The 19580-nt window shown below is 38.4% G+C and overlaps 1 long non-coding RNA gene across 1 annotated transcript in view; it reads left to right on the top strand.

Annotated features, from left to right (window-relative positions):
- The window catches only part of LOC143177333 (uncharacterized), a 30691-nt gene extending 16295 nt beyond the window's left edge, over positions 1 to 14396 (top strand). Inside the window, exon 2 of the long non-coding RNA XR_013001550.1 lies at positions 14279 to 14396. This is a non-coding gene — a long non-coding RNA (uncharacterized LOC143177333). The remainder of the gene's footprint in view (positions 1 to 14278) is intronic.
- Positions 14397 to 19580: the final 5184 nt, after the last annotated feature.

The raw sequence follows: 19580 nt of genomic DNA on the forward strand, positions 1-19580 counted from the left end.
ACCATTTATATTGTTAACTGATATGGGTATATACATTTAGATAATCCATGCGGACAATGTGCTGAAAATCTTTCGGCGTTGGCCAATATCAATGAACAAACAACTTTTGTTAAAAGATTTTATTCCTATCTTCATAGGATTAATACACGAAATAACCGAAATTTCGAATAACAGAAAATATAGCATTGAAAAACAACGAAGAATAGTAAATGGTAATTCCCTTTCTCAATGGATTCATGAAATTGAGGTTAGGTACCAGCGGTCACAATTCTGACGTTTACGATTCCTCCGAAGTAAGTCGTCAGATTCTATTAATCCTAGAATTAGTGAGCCAAGTGGAATTCCTGCTGAAGAAACGACTTTCCAGGATAACAAAAAAAAAAACGATGGATAAAAGGAAGGCAAAATGTGGCAGTTGAACTTGAGTTCATGAAATTGCAGGCAGCGTTCAGCGGAATCGATGTCGGTATTCCGGGAACGCGAGATATGAAATCTGCTTTCCGTAGCTGGATGGGATATGCCAAAGGGAGCCGCGGTGGCTAGCGACAGCAGCGACAACAGCAGCAGCCAACGGACCGCTGTTGCCGGTAGCCGCAGCGCCATTTCGCAAATTGAAATGGAACGTTCGTTCGTTCTCCTCTCCTCTCGTCTTTTTTTCTCCCGGCGTTTAACCGTAATACGCAGCGCGTTTATCCGCGTGTACGGGGGCCCCGACAAAAAGAGGAACTGGCGCGTACAAACGGCAAGGAAATATTGCTCGGTGTCGGCGCGCGAAAATTTATTGCCGCGCCTGCCGTCGAGAGCCTGAGACCGCGGGAGTGGGAGAGAAGAGAGGAGAAATCGAGGTGGGAGAAAGAGAGGACTGAGGAAGACTGAGAGGAGAGAAATTAGTGGAACAAACGGAGGAAGAGACCGAAGGGTGCTAGAAAGAGGAGTGGGAGAACTGGGATAGAGTTTAATGGGGAAGTTGGGAGAAGGTTTTGAAGAATATGGAAGAAGGTGAAGAAAATCAAAGGAGATATGAAATGAAAATGTATGTTGATATTTAGAATCCTGAGGTTTGAAAAGTTGAGGAACGGATGTTGGTAAAATGGGAGACAGGACAAAATATTACTACCGTATAAGGGTATTAAAATGGATGAGGAGTCAAAATTGGAAAGGTATACATGAATCCAGATATTACAGTACTTACTGCTTATTGTTAGATTGATTTGTTTGAAATGTCTTTGTCTCGAAATTTGAAATAGGCGGATCAAAACCATGCATCAAATTTTTTCTGTTTGTCAAATTTAAACATCACTTTAGAGAAGAAGACACTTGTTGATGTACATACATGGTTAATTAAATTCTTAATAAGATCATTAGGGCTTTATTATGTGACATAAAAAGTAGTTGGGTCCCTATGAGCTGAAACTTAGACACATTTAGCTAAAAATAAAAATTTATCATTTATGGAAATTCACATAAATATAAGCGTAGTTAATTTCAAATGATAGCAAACTATTTTACTGTTCGTTGTCATGTAGTTCAAACAGAAAAATAAAAGTAATGGGTTTTGCAGAGATTCAACAATATGTACTTAAAACTTAAACAAATATGAATAGTGACATTTACGATCATATAAAAGCTTAAAAAATTCAAATATAAAATTACACATCATCTTAATCTTAAATCTGCTGAATACTATTTTTCAAATGTCTACCTGTCTAAAAAAAGTCTAAAACCTAATATTTTATAAATTTTGAATAATGGAACTAGTAAATTTGGGAATAGTCCAAAAAATCGTATTTATTTTATTTTGATTAAATATATTAGCTTTTAAAGAAGCAACTTGTATTTAAAATTCTGTTTAAGACTATGACATTTCATATACAGTATACCAACCTAATAGAATATAAACCGTTTTCTAATCATAGAAACTAGAATACTAAAATAGAGAATTTTCGAATGACGCTAACAAAAAAAGAAAAGTTTTACAAATTCACGGTGATAAGATATAAAGAGGCTTCAATAAGAAGAAAAGGATATGCAGAGGGAACGACACGTTTCGGCTAATCGAAAATGTGAAGTGAAACACAAATGGGTCCACGCACAGTTCAGCTTGCTGACGGTCCGTTAAATTATGGTGCAAAACGATGACCATGTCTGTCGCGTGTGCCTTTTCTATCCAGTCTGTCGTTTGCTTTTAAGACGGCTCGTTACACGAGCGTCGTCCTCCGTGGAATATTTGTCAAGTCGGCTGGTTCTTTTTTCACGGGACACCGTGATTTGCTGCGACTAATAGGCCGAGTGACACGAGTCATGCTTACTTTTAGAAGCGGTACTTTGGATTGGATGTAAAATGGAGAATCTTGAAGGGTGGCTTAAAACTTCCTGTAGAAATTCGTCTGGTGAGCCACAGGGTAATATTTTCGTAAAATGTGTCCTGGATGTCGATAAGGAACTCCTAACAGATTGATCATGACAAAATATGTATGGAAGTATTTACAAAAATGCAAACACTTTTTTAAAGGAGAAATATATGTAATCCCTGCTCAAAAGTAATAGAACATTTGTTTAATCACAAGTATCTGGGACAAGTTACGAAATTAAAATTGTTTTGTACCGCATTAGAGTATAGATTTAATAAATAAACATAGAATAGTTTACCAAGAGTATTAAAACTTTTTTATTTATCTATGCACTTGTTTCTCAGTGAAATTTGTGAATGTCCTAATATACATCTATATCTCCAGACAGATGTATCATTGACCAAATTCACTTACTAAACTTATCACACTTGTGTAATTGGAACTTCGACTCACAGGAAGACCCCATTCAAATTAATGTTAATTTTGATGACCAAACGATCATGATCAATGTTGAATGAAAATCCAAACAATTCATTGGACTCATAACTAATACACTGATATTGAACTTTCTAATTCCACCCACCAATATTAAGAACGGCTGTTTTTGTTTAGTATCTCACAGCAGGTTTTCATAATATTTCACAAAACATTTAATTTCCCATTAACAATAAAATGTTTTCAAAATATCGAGTATCAGAAATTTCGGTCATTGCAAAGGATTCAGTATGAAACGATGAAGTAGAACTCGTACGACTTTATAACGATCTTGTTCGGAGCGACAGCGAACGACACTTAATAAACGCTCACCGATGCAGAACGCTGGGTATTTTCTTGTGAGGCCGCGACGGCGCGGCGGCGAGCTACATAAATTTCGCGAATAATTTCAATCTATCAGGCTTACGTAAGCGCGGCAGGAGCGAGCCGTTTCGCGGCATAAAACACCCACGTGCGTTTTCTTGCCGTGCGAAAGATGCTATCGGCCGTTGACGGGATGCATTACAAAATTATGCAAAGCGGCGACGCTCGCGATTAATATCTCCACGAGAGACCCTGTACTTGCTAGCACGTACGGTATACAGAGTGACTCTTAATTCGTATGTCGATATTTCAAAAGATAAATCTAGATCAGAGGGTGAAAGGAACGATACATGAACCTGTATGTCACATGGCTGATGTTAGTACAAATTGTAGGAAACAGTGATGTAGGTTGACCAAGCAAACTTGAGAAATCTTCCTAATCTGACCCTGGCTGAGAGGAATTAGAAAGGCGGTCAGTGTCAAAGTATTAATTATAGAGGTATTTAATCACTTGTCACATGTGTATGGACAGAAAGCAAAACGACATAAGTCAGAATTTTCATAAAATTTGGATTCATGTTTTAGTTGCGTGTATGGTACCAATATACCTTGATATCATTGTGGACAGAACTTAGCATTACTGTATGTACATATCTAGATCCCAGAGCCAGAGTGTGACCTAATGTATACTGGCTTTAGTGTCCAGATGTATTTATATAACCCATATTGGATTTTATATCCCTATTGCACGTTAAGCCTGAAAAAGTAAATCAGAAACAAATATTTCCCACAAAAAGGCTACATTTAATCTTTTAGGTCAAAAATATTTTGGAAAATTAACACTCTTCATGTCGTGTAACTGATGGTCTACTGACACAACGACGTTTATCAAAGCCCTACTAGCACACACTGTCAAGCAAGCCGCAATCGCTTGCAGTTTACTGTTTTTTCTTCGTGCAAGCAGAAACTTAATTAACTTCGGGTTGATGAGTTGAAGATAGCATAGAGCTCGGGAAGCAGTGTAAACCTGCTGGGCCAGCTTCAAAACAAGCCGATGTGGTCACCAAAAAGGGACAAGATGATGGTAAAAAGCGCGATAATCGGTCGCCAGCCGGAAGGTGCTAACGAAATTAAGCCAGCGTTTCCTTACTCCTGGCTAATTTCTTGTGTGGTCCCCTGGACGAGAGGTTAAACGAGTCGATAAATCTTGTCCAGCATTCGGTGCATGCACGGCACATAACGGCGTGCTCGTGTCCGCATACACGCCGCTTTATATCGGGCCGCGTAATTAGGCCGAGAGACAACAGGTGAGTCTGACACAGCTGCTGGCTTCTTCTCTCTACCCTGACGTCCGACTAGACCTTATCTGACCATAGGATCGACCGAGATGAATCGGTCGGAAGCAGAGAAAATTTCTTCTGAACTCGTCAGAAGAGATTATCGAGGGTTCACCCAGGGAGCTCATTGAGGAAAAACTTGTTGAGGAAGACACTTGAAGAGATGCTATTGCAAATTATTCGGGATTCGGCATAGAAAACGAGGAAGCTATGGTGTAGTAGTTATAGGAACAGGAGATACACGTTTCGTACTGGTTCTTTCTGAGGATACATCAGTTGGTTGGCTGTCTGAGAAGTCTCGTCGAGGAAGACTACTAGATCTTCGAAAGAACTTTAAGACTGACACATTGAAGAAAAGGAATCAGAGGATGTATCAAATAATTAAATTTTGCACTTGTATAAACTGCAACAAACCTGAAAGAAGTCTTTATACTCAATATTAAATTGTGTGATTAATAGAAGGGAGAAATGGAACTGATAATACGTCAAGCTAACATATCAAAATTGTGCAATACCAACTTCGAGTTCTACAGTAATCAGTTCTGTCTTAAGCCGTCAGTAGATTAGCATTCTACAATATGTTGCGACAGCTTTGCACGAACCTGTCGAGGCTACAGTGGACTTTGCAAATCCGATACCATTGACAGGTGCCTTTAACTTCTACATCCAATAGTGAAACTGTGGTTTCAATTTTAACATCCAGTAGTAAAACTGATATGCGTTGAAGGAAGACACAAGTGGCCTATTTCAAAACTAAGCAAAGCTTAAGCTTACTTTAAACCTAAACTGCCACGTGACACCAGAAAAAGTGAATAAAATGAGTGCTAAAATGGAGTAATAAGAGAAAAGAAATGGTAAGGATTGTCAAGAGCACTTGATTTGCGAGATACCATAACCCTTTTTGTCTTCTATTAGTACGATTAATAAATAGATACATTTTTATCCAAATTATTAGTGCTGTCCATGTATTTGAAATATTTAAGTAGGTATTACTCGTATCCCGTGAGAAGTCTCCTGCAAACCATTAAGGGCAATGCTGCTCAGAGGATTTCTCGTGGGACATGAAAAGTACTTGAAATTCAAAGCAAGACAAAACTCATATTTTCAAACCAAGTCATGTATTTAATTATTCAAATAACTTGAATATTTGAACAAACTTAAAACAATTCAATCTGCTCGAATATTTGAAGCTTAGTTGCATTCAAGTTTGGATGCATTGATATATTTTTTTAAATTTCTAGAATAATCATGATCATTCTTAACTATCCAAGCTTTTCCAAACCTTATTCAAACGAACTTCATCGTTAAAGTTTAATATTATACTTAAGTAAGAATACATAATCAAGTTTGTTTGGATAATCAAATTTACTTGAATAATTAACTTTACTTGAAAATTCAAGAACTACTTGATTTGAACAATCCAAAGTAAGCTTAGCTCAGATTATATTTTTAAGTTACTGTACATCTCTCAACTAAAAGTTGTTGAGGTGTCTGGTAGAAAGATCTTAAAATAAAGAAAGACTAGTTTTACCGAAATTTTATTTAAAGAAAAACGGAATTAGTAGAATATGTATAATAAACCGCAGTGCTTCGAGTTGCATATTATCTATAATAAAAAAGTGGGCGATTTTTTATCCCATTTTTTATATCTTTATTTCAAGTTTTATCAAACATCCGAACACACATGGAACGTTAGACAGTGTAAACATGTAGTGACTTCTAGCAAGTATCGTGTAAATTATAGTAGATGCAGTGGATACTTCCAGAAACGATCCAAAAGTGAGGGGTAAACGAAAGAGAGAAAGAATATGTGGGAAAGCGATTTTACGTAACCTGGAAGATTAAGAGGCCCCCTGATCTCGCGGAATTACCAGGATCAACGGAAGATCTTCGACACGCGAAGACGGAGGGATCGCGATCGGTGGATCGATAGCGACCGGTTGGAAGACCGCCAGGCTTACTTAGCTGACCGGGTCTGAGTGTGTATAAAGTTGTCCATAGGCCTTCTTTATATACTCTAGAAACTGGAAAGCCTTATAGCAGGCAGGCACACTTTGTCGTCGTTTGTTGCGTTAACTCGCCCCTCTCATCCCTTTCTTCTTCCCTCCCATCGTGCTCCCCTAGCTGGTCGGATTTTCTGCGAGTTCAACTGCAGGGATCATCTGATTGCGTGCAGCCGAGCAGATGATCCAATTCTTCTAATTAAGCTTTCGCACTTTTTAATGGCAAGGGAGGCTGAAGATACGTGACTGGAAAGGAAAAGGACAGGGGTATCAAAAGCAGTGCGAATGGCAGAGGAAACAAAACTAGAAGGAAAGGAAAAAATGGAATAATATAGGTAAAAGTGAACATTGTGATGATTGGTAAGAAAAGAAGAGAAAAATGATAAAAGTGAAATGAGTAGTGATAGAAAACAGTAAAATAGAAAAATACCTAGCTGAAGAGGAAGGAGTAAAAAGACTAGAGAATCGACTAGAAGGGAGAAACAAGGAGCAGCAGCAGAGAAGGGTAGGAAGGATTAAGCCGCTTGTTAAAATCAGAAATTAAGGGCGTCGCTGGTCGATTGGATTCAGTCAGCTCGCGTGACAATTGACTCACGTCATCAGCGTTATTCTCAATCTCATCGAGAACGAGATTACTCTGCAAAATTCGCCGCTGTGATGCTATGGAGTTTGTGATTCCCGAAAAAGTTCTAAGAAAAGAAGAATTTCAATACCATCTAAAATTTAAAATAATATTTTTCCTACAGTACCCTACATTTCCTAGAATAAAAAAGCTATATATCAAGGCAAGTACAAATATTTTAAAATTTATATAGAATTACCTAATTGTCAGTTTTACTAAGAAAAATAACTCTTATCCATGAAGTATTAGCATCATCAAGGAAGGCGTCATAAATGTGTTCGACATCCTTCAGAAAATCTAATAACAATCAAGTTTGATCTGTAGGATACGGTGGCACAGTTCGAACACCCTCAGTTACACGAATATCACAATTCCTGGGGAGGGGGATGTAGATCACGGACAAGCAGAATAACGCTACCCCCGAGTGGTCGAGACACGACAGAACCAGCACTAATTTCACAAACGAATAAACGCGATCCTGGGGTGGTCAGAAACGGTTCGAGCGTGGAAAACGACGACAGAGGGGAGGAAGTTCTGCGAAAGGCGGCCGAAAGACTGATCTAGGGGCGGCGGATGGAACATGATAACACATGGGGTAATACCGATACACCCGTCTGATGGAGATGAGTCAGCTGCACCGACAGAATCGTACTCACCCCCGGGGAAGATGGACCCTCTGACAGTGGGATGCAATCGAACTTGGTGTAGCTACGATTTCTTCACGTTCGACAATCGATCATTCTGAATCCTCGTGACCAATTCAACAATCCTTATTACTACTTTCTGCGGAACGCGAAATTCTGTTCTAGGCCTTACTAATGAAAGGATTTACAGAATTTGTGAAGAGGAACTGAAAGCGAATGGACTCTTTTAATCATTCTCATTCTGACAAAGAATTGAGGACTGAGTTAGTGAAAATGTAACACTAGGGAACGCTTTACTGAAGGCACTTTGAAACTAACACAGTCTAAAGGCACAGGAAAAAATAAGATACTCCGGTCCCTAAGATGAACCCTAGGATCACCCAAAAATACAGTTTTGAGCGCAGGATGTCCATCTGACAATCTAAAACGCTTCGATTCTCTCTGTCCGTGTCGGCTGGCCAGATCTAATTGCATCGGTTCGAAACGATTCCGCAGGGACACACCATAAAGCCGATCTCTGGTCGGTCTCGGTAAACGATCTGTATTGGCGGGGCCGGTGTGATCTTATCTCGACCAGTGGCGGTGAGATCTCGCTTTGGTCGCCGTATTCTCCGGCGATGTCTATCTTTTCGACACCCTTACCGATAAAACCGGCGTTCAGCGCGGCCGGAACCGGCCGATCTCTCTATTCATGCCGTCGCGTCCCATGACTAGTGATGGCTCAGATCTTTGTTTTGCGAATCCTCCCGAGACTTGATTCTAGGAAGATTAAAGTCACTTTGCATATTACCCCGACTTAAATATTCTTGAAAACCATAATGGTTTATTCTATAACAATAGTCTATAGTCTATATGAATGAGTAGTTCCTTCACTGACTTTATGAAGAGATATACGGACAAGGAGTGAATAATTAGAAAAGTCTTGCTAAATTTGGTGATTTAAGAGCTTTTTAGTACTTCAGTTTACTGATTCGCATACGCAAACATAAATTGTCATAGTTTACTCAATAACAATAGTTTAGAGTCTTTTGGCTTGTGAATTTAAACAGATTTAGTATCTTAGTTTCGAGTCTCCCTTGCATCCATCAGCAAACATATTTCCAAACGTAGACCATATAAGAATTGAAGGACTAGAAATATTTTCAGACGTTTATAGATCTGAACAGCCTTTAACGCATCAACTTACAATTAGTGTCTTCTACGCATTCATCAGCAATCATATCTCAAAACACAAATAGTGATCGCGTTTTTGGACATGCAGTCGTGTTGCTTTGAATTCTGCGTAACGTAAACCAGAAGGATCTTAGCGGACCTTAATTAACTTCGGGAGTGACGAGGGGGCCAGTTCGTTTGCGGGGTCTGAGGACGCGCGGGCCCTCTGGGTGGCCCCTGGGTGGCCATGGATTCCAGTTTCTCGATAATTGGTCAAGGTGTTTCGACACCCGACCACACCAAGGCACTCCGTATATGAGGAATAAATCGAGCCTCCCTGCTCTCTTATTCCCCGGCCATTCAGGTGATTTAAGGGGCGCTCGAGGGGTAGGGAGGGGAAAGGAAAGAGTTAAGAGATGGTACGATACTGGGAGTTGATGACACCGCGAAAGGCGCCTGGTTACGATCGTTATGACGCCGAAAAAGGACGATTAATTTGCTGGAACTGCTGTGCTGTCGACGGGGAGGTCTTTGACGAACGGTAGGGGTGGATTCAAACGAACTGGGGACGAAGGAAAGTTATGTGAGATTTATTTTTCTAATCCTATTTAGGGAACATAGAGAAGATAGGTTACATCGTTAAATGGAGTTAATATGGATACCTATGTCTAACAGTGTAGCTAATAGTGATGGTTTTGTATGGCTTCCTTTTAATCCTTATGTTAGACAATTGGTAACTTAAAAAAGTGCTGGTTCTTGGGCTTCGCTGTACAAGGTGATTATCCGTCAAAGATATTCTACTCTTCCACAATTCCAATTTGTTTATTTTCAAGAAGTTGGAAATTATCAGGCTACTTGTCTTGTGCACAAATCACCTGAAATGAAAACAAGCCAACAGTGAAGTGTGTAATTAGCCACAAAGAAGCAGTTCGCCCCAAACGAATATCTTGATTACTGCGGTAAAAGTTGATCGGGGAAAACCGACAGAATTAATCTTAACAGTGTCAGCACTCTGCTGTAATTACTCAGGTGACCACTGTCCTAGCAAAAAAGAAGGCGGAATCGAAAGCCCTCCTGTTGCTGACAGCGCTTTGACTTTCGTTCGTTGATATAATTAATCAGTGATTAATGAGCAGGTTGCAATAAGACACTTTCAACAGACTTGATTAATATGTATGAATCGGTAACTTCAGAGAATAACATCTGCTCACTTGTTTTGCAATAAAATTAGAACGATTGGTGATAAGAGATATTTAAATTCTGCTTTTACCAAGATCCTTGATAAATCCTATATTTCCTGTTATCGAACCATGTAAACATCACCAGTAGTTATCGGTATTCAATTTCATTAGAGTGTACAAGACAGAATTCGTATTTTTATCAGGAGAAAATTAATTTTCTCTTAAAAACGAGAATATAAAAAGACGTGAGTCCATAATATAAAATTGAAATTTAAACTCTTGAACATTAATATCTCGAAAATAAAAATATATCATTTAAGGTAAATGTCTGAATACTCTGTCGTTTAAGATGACAAATGTCCCAGTAAGTGGTCATCCTAAAAAGTCATGTGCTAATTCTTGAATTACGTCCTGATAGCTAAATATACTATTTTATGATACTGTTTTCTTGTTTTTCTCTTAGGTCCATTAGAATTTAAGCTTAAAATTAAATAAAATTAACGTTAATGTTTAGGTACCAGGATATGGCCCAACTACTTACTGTACAAAACTGGCTAAGTTGCATCTGGAAAGATGTGGATCTACATATATGGTTACAGTAGATAGGACCGCCTGATTTCACATGCACTTGCGAACGTAGCGCATTATTGGCCGAAGTGGTCATAACCACTAATTGAATTGACATATCCCCCATACACGAAAAATTACTATGCATTATATCAACATCTGTCTTGGGTGCAACCTTACGAGCTCTGCACAGTACCTTATGTCGTTTTGCTTTATGACTTTATAATTTGTCGCTAGAAGTTTTGAAGATTATCATCAAGTTACTAACCTAGAACACCAAAAATTCTATTCAAGTTCTTCTCTTCTTACATTGCTATCAACTTTGGTTTCAAAATCTATATAAAAAATAGATATCTAGATATTATTATTTACCTATACATATAATACCTTACCTTCAGAATACATATAGTACTCTACCTCCAGTACAGAAACTGTAACTATAACTAGTAGGTATCAATATTCCAATTTCTACACTGTTGTTAACTGGCATCTTCCGGTGAGCCAGTTCCTCTTTGTGCCCAGGCTTCCAACTTAAACTTCATCTCGGAGAGGCAAAAAAACGCGTATACGAGTGTGCAAGATGCGCATATCACCGTGGATGCGTCTCAGGAGGACCAGGCGCGGGTGTCAGATGCATTCGAGATAAAAGGACCGCGGTTCGTGCACAGTTTCCGGTGCACGTACTGCCTCCATGAGAGGGACGGATCCCCTTTCCTTTTACTTTCGACCGCACGAAAACCGAAAACGTGGTGAAACTACGAAACGTCCTCTCAACTCTTTTCTCGTGCTGATAAGATCGACTGCCGTAGACCCTGTCGGGTATCCTCGAGATGAGTATTGCACTGGGAGCGACGCAACGGCTACGTTGAGACGAAGTGAACAGCTAGACCGCCTTGGGAAAGCTGATTCTTGTCAAGTAAACAGAAATTATTTAATCAGTTCTCGATTATTAATGTTTTAAGGGATTTATTCATTAATACTATACTACTAAATAGTAGAATCTCGATGAAACTTTACGATAACATTCCCTATTACTTACGGATTCATTATTGGATATACTAACCCATTCGCCTCAGATTTAAATACTTCATAACAACTGTTCAGAGTTCAGGAAATGGTTTCTGGAAATAATGCAGATCTGATTGGTTCCAGAGACCATCTACTCTGAACAATATTCTGAAAATCGGGATTATTTATTTTATACGTGCACAGTCCGAGCTGCGGTCGTCATTTGAGTTTATAGCCTCGCAACGGCATGACGAGCTGCGATCGTCAAACGAGGTGAATGGGTTAATGATAAAAGTACCCTAGGGCAAAAAGTAAGACTTAAACTGTAGTATAAATAAGAGTATAACGAAATTTCGATAATTAAGCATCAAAAACATGATTGAGTTTCGAATTTGATGTCATTGTCAATCGATTAATCAAGGTACTACTATACTGAATGTAAGGTACTACTAACTATAGGTAATGAAACCTTATTTCATCCACTGCATAATGTGTTGATATGTGTCTGATTTAATTTATTACTACCCTCCAACAATGGTTGAGACTTGAGACGTTTGCAAAGTGTGTCTAAAAAGAAAGTGCCTACGTACAACGCATCATCTCCTTCAAGACAGAAGAAGATGTTGTTCCCACTCCTGAATATAATATTGATAGTCTTCACCTGGAACTGCATTTACTTTGTCACAACCTTTTGGATGTTATCCAGAATTCCAAAATGAAGACCTGTGAGATGGGATTTGACTTTTATATGTGTAATGAAAAGAAATTACACGGACCCAGATAAGAGGAGAAAGGAGTCTGCAGGACCTTAGAGAAACCCTTAGTTTCCAAAAATTTATTCACATGAGTACTTTTTAGAGAGGTCGCGCGATATTACACAGATTTTTCGTTTGCCCAAACTGACGGTGAAAATAGCAAAAATAGTCTAGTGATTTCAATTTCATCGTCAAGTGTTAATCGGATTTGATTGGAATCACTCACTTTTATCACATTTTTATTAGTTTTTGAAGTTACAAGATCTTTCTAAACGAGATCCACCTTCCATAATTTCATGGATATTCAGAAATGCCTTGTGTCACTGAAAATGATATGTCCTGGATGGATCATGACCACTTCAATTTCTTGAATGTTCCTGTTACACTATCTTGGAATTTGATTTGAACCACAAAATTGATTCTATTTTTGTGTTGTGTCAGTACTATATCGCTATAAACTCACGTGATTTAACTTTATCAAATTGAAACTACCACCGAAGGTAGAATAGAAATATACACTCACTTGGTACAATCATGCTTCTACAATAGTTCTCAAAAAAGGAGTTCAGTGTTATCACAGTGTACACACACCTTATATGATCCTGTAAAAATATTTTCGCTAGTTTTCCATTCAGTTTTGCTCATTTTCAACGAGTTTAACTTCAAAATCAGCCCAAAGCACTTACCACAATCGTAGATTCCGCCTCCACGACAGAGGAGGAAACAATTCGAGCAATTCGGGTTCAGGAAGATTACCAGGAGAGGGGATTGATAACGACCTCCCGAAAGAAGCAGATAAAATTTGTGGCGCGACTGCATCGAGGAGGAAGTTAATGGTGGCGAAAGAACGGTGGGCCAATCGAAAGCGTCGGGGAGGGAAGGGTAGGAAATTTGTGAGAGTTTTTTGTTAGATTCATTAGAAACGTACGATTAGTCTGTACTGTCGGCTTGGGCCAGTCGCCTCGTAAAAGTAATCTATAATTGGCTCGTAAAACAATAAACTCTAAAGAAGGCGTGCGGTACACAGAGGTTCCTCGAAGAGGCGGCATAATAACTGGCATGTACTTTAATAACGAATAACCGATGAGCGTGTTGTAATCAGAATCTTGGGGACTCTGATGGGCTGGTGTCTTAATGTGGCGTCGCGTTGATGGGATCAATGTAAAAAATGATATTTAAAATTTCAAAGACAATTGATTTGTACTTTGTGGCACTTAAGAAATATTAATTTTACCTTTTTTTGAACTATTCGTGATATCATTTCTGTAGGGAAATTAAATGTAGATTACACTTAAGAGTTTAAGTTTGTGATACACTTCCAGGAAAACGTGTATAATAGAGCCTTGTGTATCCGAATTAATAGGAAGGCATAAATGTTCGAATAAAGACATTTTCGAAGAAGAAACTAGTCAGTTTTCTGTTAGTATTCATTTATTTAAATAAATAAGGAAACAAGCAGTTAGTTCATTTTATATATGTACTTATTTGTGAATCCTATATCTTTGACTCCTAAATTGCATGAATTTGGCAACATGTCTATACATGTACATATAACTGTGTGTGAAGTGTGTACTTTTCAACATTATATATTTTTATTATTTTTAACATTACATATTTTTGCCAATTTTGTTATCCTCTTATTACTTTCAACTTTTCTTCTGTTACCAGTCTTAAATACATCAGCGAAAGTAGAAACCATTCAAACCATATCTTTTTTTCATCGAACTTGATTGGTACAAAATATAAATGAGTCACCTAACCCTGTTAGGTAACAATACCCAGTCGAATTGTTCTGACTGGAAATGATTACAGTAAAGCAAATCTAAAATCATTCACATAGGATCTTTCTTCCTTCTCCAGATAACCGTTGCTCCCTGGTCGCTTTCCTTCGCCTTGTTGCTTGCTTACCGTTACAATCCGGCGATTTGGTTAACCGGTGAGACCTTAAACGACCGTTTATGCGAACAGAAGGAAACTGAAGAGGAGAGTCGATCACATGTTGTACTGGAATTTCACTGCAGACTGTTGTGACCTTATACGATCCCCCTTGGATCTCTTCACAATCGCTCAGATTGTCGATAAACTCGACACGTTCCGGAAGCAACTTATCAGGTCTTTGTTTATTCAGACCTATTGGTTCAGTGGCATTTAGAGTGAAACTACTTTTACTGCTAGCTGAATTTGTTGAGCAATTGGTTAGTAAAGATAATGCATTTCTTCTGATCAGATTTAGACCTAGTACCAAGCTCTGAATTCTGCTGGGCTGAGAAGAACGTTATCAATCATTTGTGGGTATTACTGTTACTCTTCACTGAGTAAATGTACGAAAGTCCTCAGCTAGCAACAATTTAATTAATTCTTCTTTCTCCAGTGACATGTCGGCTGCGGGATCAAACAGATGAGGCGGATGTCAGGCAAAGCAAAGCCAAGAAAACGACCTCTGAGTCGTTATTGCCTGTCCTACCAACCAGCGGAAGCACGTCAGCAGTCAGAGGATCCCTCTGGAGCAGGTAGCACACGTGAACGTGGTTTTCGCGAGGGGGCGATGGTGTTGGGCGACACTTGTCTCTTCGTGAAAAACTGGACGTTCCTGGTTGGCGAACATTGGCGTCGACGTACGTGGCTCCCAATCTTAAGCCATCTTTTCGACATTTTTGATAGAAATATAGAACTAACTTCAACTTATATAACATTTTATTATAATAGGTAAATTACGTTGTAATTGTAAAAACTGTTGCGATTCAACCTTTTGTAGCTACCCTTTCTGTTGTTTCAGGAATTTTCATTAGAAATTAAAACCAAAAGACTAGAATTGATTGTTTTGATTGTATCTTAATGAATGTGAAAGTGTTTCCTACAGATTTTCATTTAATAGACATGTTTTTAAACAGTTGTGCCGAGTGTGAACTAATGAAATTTTATACTGTCTATTTAGAATAGTAGCCATCTTGTACCAATAGTTTGCTAGGGTAACGCACTCTAATTTTATGTACAATCATTATCATTAATTAATGGTACCAGGTATGAAATAGTATTTTCCTAAATACCAAGATGGTAGATAGGTATAGGCCGTAGATTCCACGCCAATGAAGACGCGGAGCTCCATCCATCAGCAGTGAATGCTCGTCTTCTGGCATCCTCTACCAATGCTCCCCGCACCCCTTGGTGTCGTTGGACCATTCCTGTCCTCATTCCCCATCCACCATCCTTCATTCCTGTTGATCCTTAATTCCAGCTGTGCATTCCCCGTTACGTTCTGCTCCTCGTTTTTATCCACCTCGTTGAATTTTCTTTCCGACTTTTTCCTGATCCACTATAAACACGGGCGCTGTACATTTCGGGCACAGCACTGCTCTTGCAACGAAGCGGGACTCTCGACTTCGCGAAGTGCAGGTGTTGTATCTTAGGATGCGATTGAAAATAATATGTTGAGTACACTACACTGCTGATTTCAAATAATCAAAAATTTTGTATTTATTAAATATTTTGATAACAAGATTTCTTAAAATTGGAGTAAATAAAGTAACAGCATTGTGCAAGACTTCGGTTCAGGTCTAGGATAATGTAAATTTAAAACGTCAGATGCACTTTTTCGAAATTACAGTTTTTAATGTGGCACCTAGCTGATCCTCAAAACTACCCATCTAATTGAATGGGTGAGGTTAAGAATAGTCCAAGGTTCAAATTAATCATTTTTAAATAATCTCAAAATTATATTTGGACACCAAAATATATTAAGTCATACAGAAAACAAGTGAACCCAATACATTCTGGCTTTGGAGCCAGATATGTACATGTAGATATGTACATGTAAAATGCACAGATCTACATGTTAGGCTCAAATATCTGGAACTATGGTTTCTGAACGTGTGCTGTTATTCAACCCACCGGTTTAATTAATTTCAAATTTATACACATTATTTTCTATAAAATTATTTATAATATACAATATACCTTCTTTTATATCTTATTCCTTCGTAATCGAGTGCAGCCACGGTGGCAATACATTAACGTATGTTTCTAAATGTCTATCGTACAGAAAGGATTAATTTGTTGAACGATTATAAACGTTTAAAGTTAACTTTCTTGAAAGATAAAAAGTTAGTGAGAAAAGATCTGCTCTCTTGTACACAATTCGGTGGGTTTCATATCCTGGATTTCTGATTACAAAAGAGGACCAAACCCCTTCATTACATAGCGACTAACTCCAAATAGGCTTGGACTTCGTCTAGAAGGTAGAAAATAGGAGAATTAGTATATTTTAAATGTAGCAGCTAGCTAGAGTTATTAGATAGGTCCTTTAGCACATTGAAGACCGATGACCCATTCCCTAAGTCAGGGTCAGCTCTCCTCATTAGCCAAGGGCACAACATTTAAGTCATTTCTATACTCAAAAGATTGTTGTCGACTGCAAAGAATAATCTTGGCAAAATACACTGATCTCGAATGTGGTAAATGACTCAGGTTAAGATCAATAGAGAGTTGGTCATCAACCATAATACATTTTCGTCTATCACCGAAAAAACCAATCGTGTAAAGTATAAGGGTTCAGCGTCACTTGGAGGAAGTCGACTTTGTTAGCACGTAGCGTGTTGAAAATCTCATTCATAACTACCCTCAGACAACCCCGACACCTTGATCTTTGTCTAATGCCTTGAAGAATCCCCAAAAACCCGCGTGCGCAAGTTTTAAATGAGACAAAGACTCCGAGGACGCGTTTTACTGAGCGAAAGGGTGCTTCTGATGCGGCTAGATAAGCCTGATGTTATTTAGGGAGTTTCTTGGAGAACGACTGTACCATCACGGCCAAGGAATTATAATGACATCATGTTTAACGCGGCCACGTGACACTCAGTGCACGTGAAAATTTTAAATTGCACCCGGCAGAGTTTATCGGACAGGAAGCGTCCGGATTCTTCGAGGTGATGTGATAGGATCTGGATGTGGGGTCGGCCAAGATGATTCCAGAAGAGATAAGATGTGGTTAAAATGTTCTTTGACGTTTCAAAGGATTGCTTAGTGGTACAGTACATTTAAAGGTGGTGGTTTTATTGTTTTTGTAGAACTGTGAGTGGTCAAATTTTATGGAAAATAGTGTCAGGAAATATTGTACATTTTATGGAAAATTAATCTTAGAAATACTAAAAGGGATTCTTTGAGCCTACCACTCAAGAATAGTAAATTTGAGCAGTTCTCAGAATTATTTTTTATGGGATACATCCTTGAGTCTAATACTCGAGAGTCCTCTTTTAAAAAAAAAACTGAGTTCTGAGCCTAAGAGATTATTCCTCATATACACACTCCTTACATAGTTATTTTTAAAAAATTGTCGACGATTCACCACTGTTATTTTCATCGCTTTCTTCTTCACCTTTGTCTAATAATAGCATACCTCAACCTTATCAGTGAACATTTCCAGTGCAGAAAACATTGACACAAATGTTCGCAAATATAATTTCTATCATTTCTACTGTCTATTTATTCAAATACTAGATTGTACCTGAAAATACTATTTTAATTTTTTCGAGATAAGTACAGCGTAACGATTCGTTCGCATGATTGCTGGTATCAACGCCTAGTTCTTTATTTTTCTCTTATGATATGTGTCGACCTGAAAATACATTTCTCGCAACTTGCTATTATCGAGAGACAAATTTACCACAAGATACCAACGTGTACGTTATTATAAAGAATCATAACTAAATACACATTTTGAGACTAGGTCCTTTCGAGATCAGCCATATTAAAAGAACTTTCAGGTGTATGTAGCTACATGTACTTTTATATACAGTGTTCTTCCTATTATAGCAACATGGGCTTTTGACTGTTAAACTTTAAAGTATATAAAATGATGAATAATATTTTGAGAATTATTTGCACAAAGGAAATAGCTAAAAATTTAACATTTTTCGAGTTGTGGGCTTAGAGAGCCCTCCTTTTAGTATTTCTACGGTTAATATAATGGTGATTACTGAAGTGCTCCGGCTTCAGAAGAGCGCCATGGGCGTAGGTTTTACAACGACAGCTGTAATAGCCCGAGTGACTTATAATCCCAGTCTCACGCCTCGTGTTAATTGGCCTTTACAACCCTTTACAGCGGCGCCTTAATCGCATCGATTTACAGCCGGCTTGGGAACCTTTAATTCGTTTACGATCGCACCTACAAGTCCGCAAGCTGGCTTGTGGGTGTCGCAACGGGGAGATAATATCAACCGAGACCCGTTTAAAGTCCATTTTCATATCTTCTCGTTTTATTATGTTTAGGTTCTAGGTAAATGAACACTGTACGTGTGAATTGCTGATTCTATAAGCCTAACTTAATCCAGATGACAGAGAAGGTAATTAGCTTTAAATAGACAACCAAGTCTGTTCCAGAATGTACTGACACGGGGATTATTGTGCTCGTTAAGGTGACAAATGAGTTTTTTCCACCTAAAGAGCTTTGTTCCCGTAACCGAGTAACCGATAAGTAAAATCTCGAGGTGGGGACAACGTTCTTTTCCATTCCTCCGTTAACGTCGACACGCAAAGAGTTTTAAGAGGCTTCCCGTACAGCCAACCTGCTCGTGTCTGTATTCAGGTTGGTTAAACTGGCAGTATAGAAACTCTCTCTGTAACTAAGAGGAAACCGATACTTTTCAATACCTTTCCCTGATGAACACAACTGCTGGATTCATTCCAGATTTGCATTGCAATCGGCTGTTTAACAAGAAGCTTATGTTTTACACGGACAATTCATTTTATCTGCGAAAGAACTTTTATACAGATCTAAGGAAAGTCTTAATTTCTAAATTAAGCTCATGATCATCTGGGGTTAACTGAAAGATACCTATGTGATTTTGAAACTTCTTACTAGTATACTATATCAGTCTCTTTTTGATGAAAATTGTTCTGAATGAAAATATAACATTGTTATTTACCTGACAAAGATCAAGGAAGACTTTCATGAGATTAATAAAATTGTCAATATAGGGACTCTTCCGTACTTGTCAAAAGCATAAAAGCTGCTTCCAAAAAAGCTTAAAATGCTCAGAATTGGAATGGTCAAGTGATTTTTGCTGCAATTACAATACTGGCAGTAGTAATTGTCAATTATTTGAGTATGGGCGCGACCAGCAAACAAAGTTCGAGCGAACGACACTCTGCGTGTCTCGTGGTAGTC

The sequence above is a fragment of the Calliopsis andreniformis genome, chromosome 3 (genome assembly GCF_051401765.1).
Source record: "Calliopsis andreniformis isolate RMS-2024a chromosome 3, iyCalAndr_principal, whole genome shotgun sequence".
Taxonomy (NCBI): Eukaryota; Metazoa; Arthropoda; class Insecta; order Hymenoptera; family Andrenidae; genus Calliopsis; species Calliopsis andreniformis.